Source organism: Bos mutus, unplaced genomic scaffold, assembly GCF_027580195.1.
Source record: "Bos mutus isolate GX-2022 unplaced genomic scaffold, NWIPB_WYAK_1.1 CTG854, whole genome shotgun sequence".
Taxonomy (NCBI): Eukaryota; Metazoa; Chordata; class Mammalia; order Artiodactyla; family Bovidae; genus Bos; species Bos mutus.
This window is the reverse complement of record NW_027220329.1, coordinates 6,459-12,842: the sequence shown is the minus strand read 5'-3', so window position 1 is coordinate 12,842 and position 6,384 is coordinate 6,459. Positions and strand designations below refer to the sequence as shown.

General features: G+C 46.0%; 1 pseudogene; it reads right to left on the bottom strand.

Moving 5' to 3' along the window:
* Positions 1-2,392: 2,392 nt before the first annotated feature.
* On the bottom strand, positions 2,393-3,192 carry LOC102272155 (myeloid-associated differentiation marker-like; annotated as a pseudogene).
* Positions 3,193-6,384: the final 3,192 nt, after the last annotated feature.

Genomic DNA, 6,384 nt, shown 5'->3' with positions numbered 1-6,384 from the left:
GCTCCAGAAGAGACCTCAGGTGACAGCTCACAGGTTCTGTTGGCTGAGAAAGAGGCCCTGAGGACTTGGGCTGCAGCGGGGCTGCTGTGGACACAACAGTTACAAGAGGTCGTATGTGTCGTGCTCACTGCAGGTCCAGCTCTGCTGTGGATTCATTTGTTCCTCCCAGCAGCCCCTGAACTATGCACTCAGTCCCCATTTTCACAGGCACACAGAGAGGTCAACCGATCACGATTACAGAGGTTTAGGTGTCAGAGCTGGGATTTGAACCCAGTCATGTGGGTTTAGGACCTTAAAATCTGCTTGGGTTTGATTTGTACCTTAGACCCAAAGGGACAGAGTGGCCAATATGTTTTTCAGCACCAACAGACTGACTCGGTGACATCACCTCCATTTCATTCATCTTCAGGGATATTATTATTGTCATCCCCATTGTACAGATGATGATTCTGAGGCTCAGAGACTGTGTTATGTTTTTTGCTCAAGTTTACACAGTTACTTCCTGTCAGAGCCCAGATTTGAATACAGGTCTGTCTCTCTGCAAAGCTCAGCAAGTCATAAGCGGAAAAAGAAAAGTGTTAATTGCTCAGTCGTGTTTGACGCTGCGACCCCACAGACTGTAGACCCACAGGCTCCCTCTGTCCATGGAATTGTCCGGGCAAGAATACTAGAGTGGGTAGCCGTTTCCTCCTCCAAAAGATCTTCCCAACCCAGGGATAAAACATGAGTCTCCTGCATTGCAGGCAGATTCTTTACCATCTGAGCCACCAAGGAAACCCCAGGAGGTAACAGAACCTCAGTAAATGCTGAGCCCCTTTCCTCTTCTCTGGGTCCAGGATTCATCTCCTGACTCCCGTGTGTCCTGATCTGGCTCTAGTGCCCCACCCAGAGGTCCTGTGGCTGAGTTCCCATCCCAGCCAGACCACTTCTAGTTGGCAAGCCAGCCAGAACATGACAGAGAGGGTCCAGACCCTAGGGAGGGACTGATTGGAGCCTGGCCTTAATCTCCTCGGCCCATCAGTCTTCCTAGAGACTTTTCCACAGGACAGTGACACAGACAAGGGTCACACGGATTGGCAGTCGATGTCTGGCTCCCGGGTAGGTGCCTGGAGCCTCCTGAGAGCAGAGTCCCTTCTTTCTTCTCAAAGGTGTACTAGGAAGGTTGATTCTGTGATTTTTCCAAGCTGGCCAGAGAATGGAAACATCTGTGCCCCGGGCTGTGTTCTGGATGCGGCTCAGGACACAGTTTGGTGGAGTATCAGCTGGAGTCACCCGCCTGGGAGAGGCTCTGGCTGGCCTTCGAGGAAGGAGCCTCTGGCCACTGCCCCAGGACATAGGGAGCTCAGGCCAGGCAGGGAGCAAGGGAAGGGCCTGAGGCTTGGGCAACGGGAGGTCTTCTCCATCAACTGTGTGCACTAAAGGGCTTGGGAAGGCCCTGGCCACTCAGCAGGGGGGATTGGGGACCACAGCTCCCCCTCCTCAGACCCCTGGACCCAAGGTGCCACCCTTCTGTCTGCTTTGGAGACAGGCCTGTGCGGGCATCTCTCAGCTCCTCCTGCAGCCTATCCGTCAAGGCTGCAGGGAGCATGGAGACCATCTGCCAACTATCCCTCCCCTGACCCTTCTTCTCCAGTTGGTATATTTTTCAAACATAAATTTTATTTTTTTAAGAAGGGAATCTTCACCTGGTTCAAAATAAAAATATTCTGAAAAAGCCATGTTCTGAGAAACCTCACTTCTACCTGTGGCTCCATCCACTCTCTCTCAGTTCCCCTCCCCCACCAGGCCCACGTAGCTATTCCAATGCACTCAGGGGAGTCCTTCCTGTGCTCCTTGATGCAAGTCAAGCACATACAGGTGTATTTAATATTATTTCCCCTCATTTTTATTATATAAAATATAGTATGCTCCATGTTGATTTATATCTTAACTATTTTTATTTCATGTATCCTGGAGATATTTACTTATCACTGTTGCAGAGTATTCCCTCTTGCACTACATCATTGTTTATTAATCCGCATCCTAAAGATGAACACCTGGGTTATTTTCAATCTTTTCTGTCTTACTTTTGAATCTGATCTTGAGTGGGAGCTTGATTTATGCCAGGCTGCTGTGATCAGGAGAAGGTAAATGGGGAGAGGTGGTCAGGACACAGGAAATGAGAAAAGCAAGGATGACCAGGAAAGGGGCAAAAGGTAGAAAAATGTAGAAAAAATGAGAGAAGCAAGAGAAAGAAGCAAAACAGAATGTGGGCAACCACACAAGACAGAAAGGAGACAGAGCAGAAGGGAAGGAAACAGAAAGAGAGTGAGATGAGTGGAGAAGTACTGAGCAAGGAGAGAGGAGAGCCAGGAAGAGGACATCAGGGGCCAACAGAGCTTGGTGAGGATACCTCCTGTGAGCAGGGGGGTCAGGAACACTGGTCTGGTCCTTCGTCCCTACAGAAACCTGGTGAGCCCAGTACAGGTCAGCCGCGTAAACCAGCAGGTTGATGGCTGTCAGGATGGCCACAGCCAGTCGCTGGTCCCAGAAGCACATGTCGTAGTTGAGCCCATTGATGCAGCCCATATCACTGGACCAGTGGGGCTGTCTGCCAGACTCCTCATTGAACTGGTAGAGCGGCCAGAGGACCAGAGCGCTGACATAGAGGAGGACGGAGAGCAGGCTGAGCACAAGCTGAAAAATGGGATACAGGCTGGGCAGCCTGCATTGCCATTTGCCCAGGTTCAGCAGGATGGCCAGGGCTGCTGGGATGAAGCAGATGGACTACACGGCCACACACCACTCCAGGGCCAGCTGATGCAGGTACAGGGAGGTGTTGATGATGCAGGTGAAGATGAAACCAGCCATAAAGGTCTCCAGCACCTTCAGCAGGCCTGGCATGGTGAGCACACAGCAGGAGGTCTCTTTGAACCCATAGGTGATCAGCATGCAGACTACTTACAGGGCATGTAGCACAGATGCCACACAGGGGAACGTAGTGGCACTGATGGCCCGGTCCCGGTAAGGACCATCAGGCAGGAACTGGACAAAGGTGACACAGTAGATGATGGAGGCCGAGAGACAGAGGAGGGTGGTGTTGCACCAGAAGAAAGGAAAGCAGGACGAGAGCTCACATAAGTCGACTATGGGAATGATGAGGGTCACAACAAAGCAGATGCACCAGAAGGACAAAGGTGGACCAGGAGGCACCTGTAATGAGGGAGGGGATGAAGGGAGTCTTAAAAAGAGAGAAGTTTCAAACACCAGGAAACCTTCTCACTGCCTGTGTGCTGGAGCCTCACAGAGGCAAACATAACAGGGAGGAAAAAATAAATAATTAAAACCCAGCATTGGGGAGCCCAGATTAACTCCCCAGCGGAGAAGCTGCCTGCATCCGCCATTAGCAAGCGGGGCTGGGCAGGGAGGCGCGCAGGCTGCATCTCAAGAATCTGGCCTGAATACCCCAGCGCTATCTGAGGGAAATAATTTGGGCCAACAAACCAGACTGTGGGATATCTACCACGCAAAAAGCCAGCCCCAACCTATGACACCTCCAGGCCCGCACGGAACAAAGGACTGAACAGAGCTAGCCGGAGGCAGACCATCCCCTCCGGTGATAGGCAGCCAGAGCCGGAAGGGGACAATCGCAGCCCCAGAGAGACATTATCTATAAAACTGTAAGCAGGCCTTTTTGCCAACTAAAACTTCCTGGGGGTCTGGACGGTCAACATCTGCCTGAGAAAGTGTGCCGGTGCACACTTAGATAACCGAGCAGCAGGGAGGCGATAAGTTGCAGCAATCGCACGTGCAAAACACCTCATCACCTGAGCTGCTGGGATCTGGGGAGGGCACAAAACGCAGGCCCAACTGAGGGTCTGCGCCTCTGAGGACTACCCGAGTGCCTGAACCTGAGCGGGTTGGACCTGGAAGTACAGGCAGCCCGTGGCGGGGCCGCGGATGGTTCAGCGGAGCAACCTAGAGTCTGAGCAGCGTGGGCAGAGAGGCTACAGGCACTGTGAACGGGGGGGTGGCGGGCAGACCCAGTGTGGCTGAGGCACTGCCAGCACACGCCAGTGTTATTTGTTTGCAGCATTCCTCCCTACCTCCCCTCAGCACGACTGAACAAGTGAGCCTAAAAAAAAAAAAAAAAGTGTCCTCCACCATCCCCTTTGTGTCAGGGTGGAAACCAGACACACCAGAGACCAGCAAACAGAAGAAGCTGTAACAGAGGAACCGCCTTTGGAAGCTACAGGCAATAGATTAAAACCCTGTGGTTACTACCATCTACATAGGAAGGGGCCTATAGATCTTGAGAAATATAAGTCGGACCAAGGAACTAGCCAAAAATGAACTGAACCCACAATACTCACAACAAAACCAGAGAAAGTCCTAGATATATTTTTACTATTTGTACGATCATTCTTTCTTTCTTTTTTTTTAAATTATTTTTTAATTAAAAAAATTTTTAAGTCCTCTATTATTTCTTTTAATTTCCACTTTTTATAACCGATTTTTGCAAAAAAAAAAAAAAGACCCTATTTTTTTAAAGCAAACTTCATATATATTTTTTTAATAATTTTTTGACCTTTTTTTTTTCTTTTCTTTAACATTGTATTTTTGAAATTCCAAACTCCATTCTAGATTTTTAATTTTAGCTTTTTAGTATTTGTTATCAATTTTGTACCTATAGTTTTGTTTTTTGTTTTTATATAATTTCTGTGACCCTTTTTTTTTTTTTTTTCTTTTCTCTGTTTCTTTCTCTTCTTCTTTTAAATAACATTGTATATCTGAAATTCCAAACTCTACTCTAGATTTTTAACTTATGCTTTTTGGTATTTGTTATCAATTTTGTACCTGTATTTTTTTTATATTTATAATTTATGTGACTTTGTTTGTTCTTGTTTGTTTTTTTCTCTCTCTTTCTTTTTCTTCTTCTTTTTTTAACATTGTATTTTGAAATTCCAAACTCTACTCTAGATTTTTAACTTTTGCTTTTTGGTATTAGTTATCAATTTTGTACCTATATTTTCCTTATAATTTTTTGTGACCTTGTTTGTTTTTGTTTGTTTTTTTTCTCTCTTTCTTTTCCTTCTTCTTTTCTTTAACATCGTATTTTTTGAAATTCCAAACTCTACTCTAGATTTTTAATTTTTGCTTTTATGTATTTGTTACCAATTTTGTACCTTTAAGAACCCAATCTTCAGTACCCATTTTCACTAGGGAGTGAGATTACTGGCCTAACTGCTCTCTCTCCCTTTGGACTGTCCTTTTTCTCCACTAGGATGCCTGTGTCTCCTCCCTACCCCTCTCTACTCTACCCAACTCTGTGAATTTCTGTGTGTTCCAGATGGTGGAGAACACTTAGGAACTGATTACTGGCTGGATCTGTCTCCCTCCTTTTCATTCCCCCATTTATCCTCCTGGTCACCTCTGCCACCTTCCTCCTTCTCTTCTCTGTATAACTCTGTGAACAACTCTGAGCGGTCCAGTTGTGAAGTGCACATAAGGAAGAGATTACTGAATAGCTCACTCTCTCCTCTATTGATTCCACCTCATCTCATTCGGGTCACCTCTAACTCCTCCTCACTCTTCTCTTCTCCATATAATGCTGTAAACCTCACTGGGTGAAACAAGTTTCAGGGCAAGACATACCAAGCAAATTCTCCAGCAGCAAGGAACACAGCCCTGAGCTCCAAGATACAGGCAGCCCAAAGTCACCCCAAAACCATAGACATCCCATAACTCATTACTGGACATTTCATTGCACTCCAAAGAGAAGAAATACAGCTCCACCCACAGAACACCGACACAAGCTTCCCAACCAAGAAACCTTGACAAGCCACCTGTACAAACCCACACACAGCGAAAGAAACGCCAAAATAAAGAGAACTCCACAAACTGTCAGAATACAGAAAGGACACCCCAAACTCAGCAATTTAAACAAGATGAAGAGACAGAGGAATACCCAGCAGATAAAGGAACAGGATAAATGCTCAACAAACCAAAACAAAAGAGGAAGAGATAGGGAATCTACCTGATAAAGAATTCAATAATGATAGTGAAATTGATCCAAAATCTTGAAATCAAAATGGAATCACAGATAAATATCTTAGAGACAAAGATTGAGAAGATGCAAGAAAGGTTTAACAAGGACCTAGAAGAAATAAAAGAGAGTCAATATAAAATGAATAATGCAATAAATGAAATTAAAAACACTTTGGAGGCAACAAATAGTAGAATAACAGAGGCAGAAGATAGGATTAGTGAATTAGAAGATAGAATGGAAGAAATAAATGAATCAGAGAGGATAAAAGAAAAACGAATTAAAAGAAATGAGGACAATCTCAGAGACCTCCAGGACAATATTAAACGCTACAACATTCGAATCATAGGGTCCCAGAA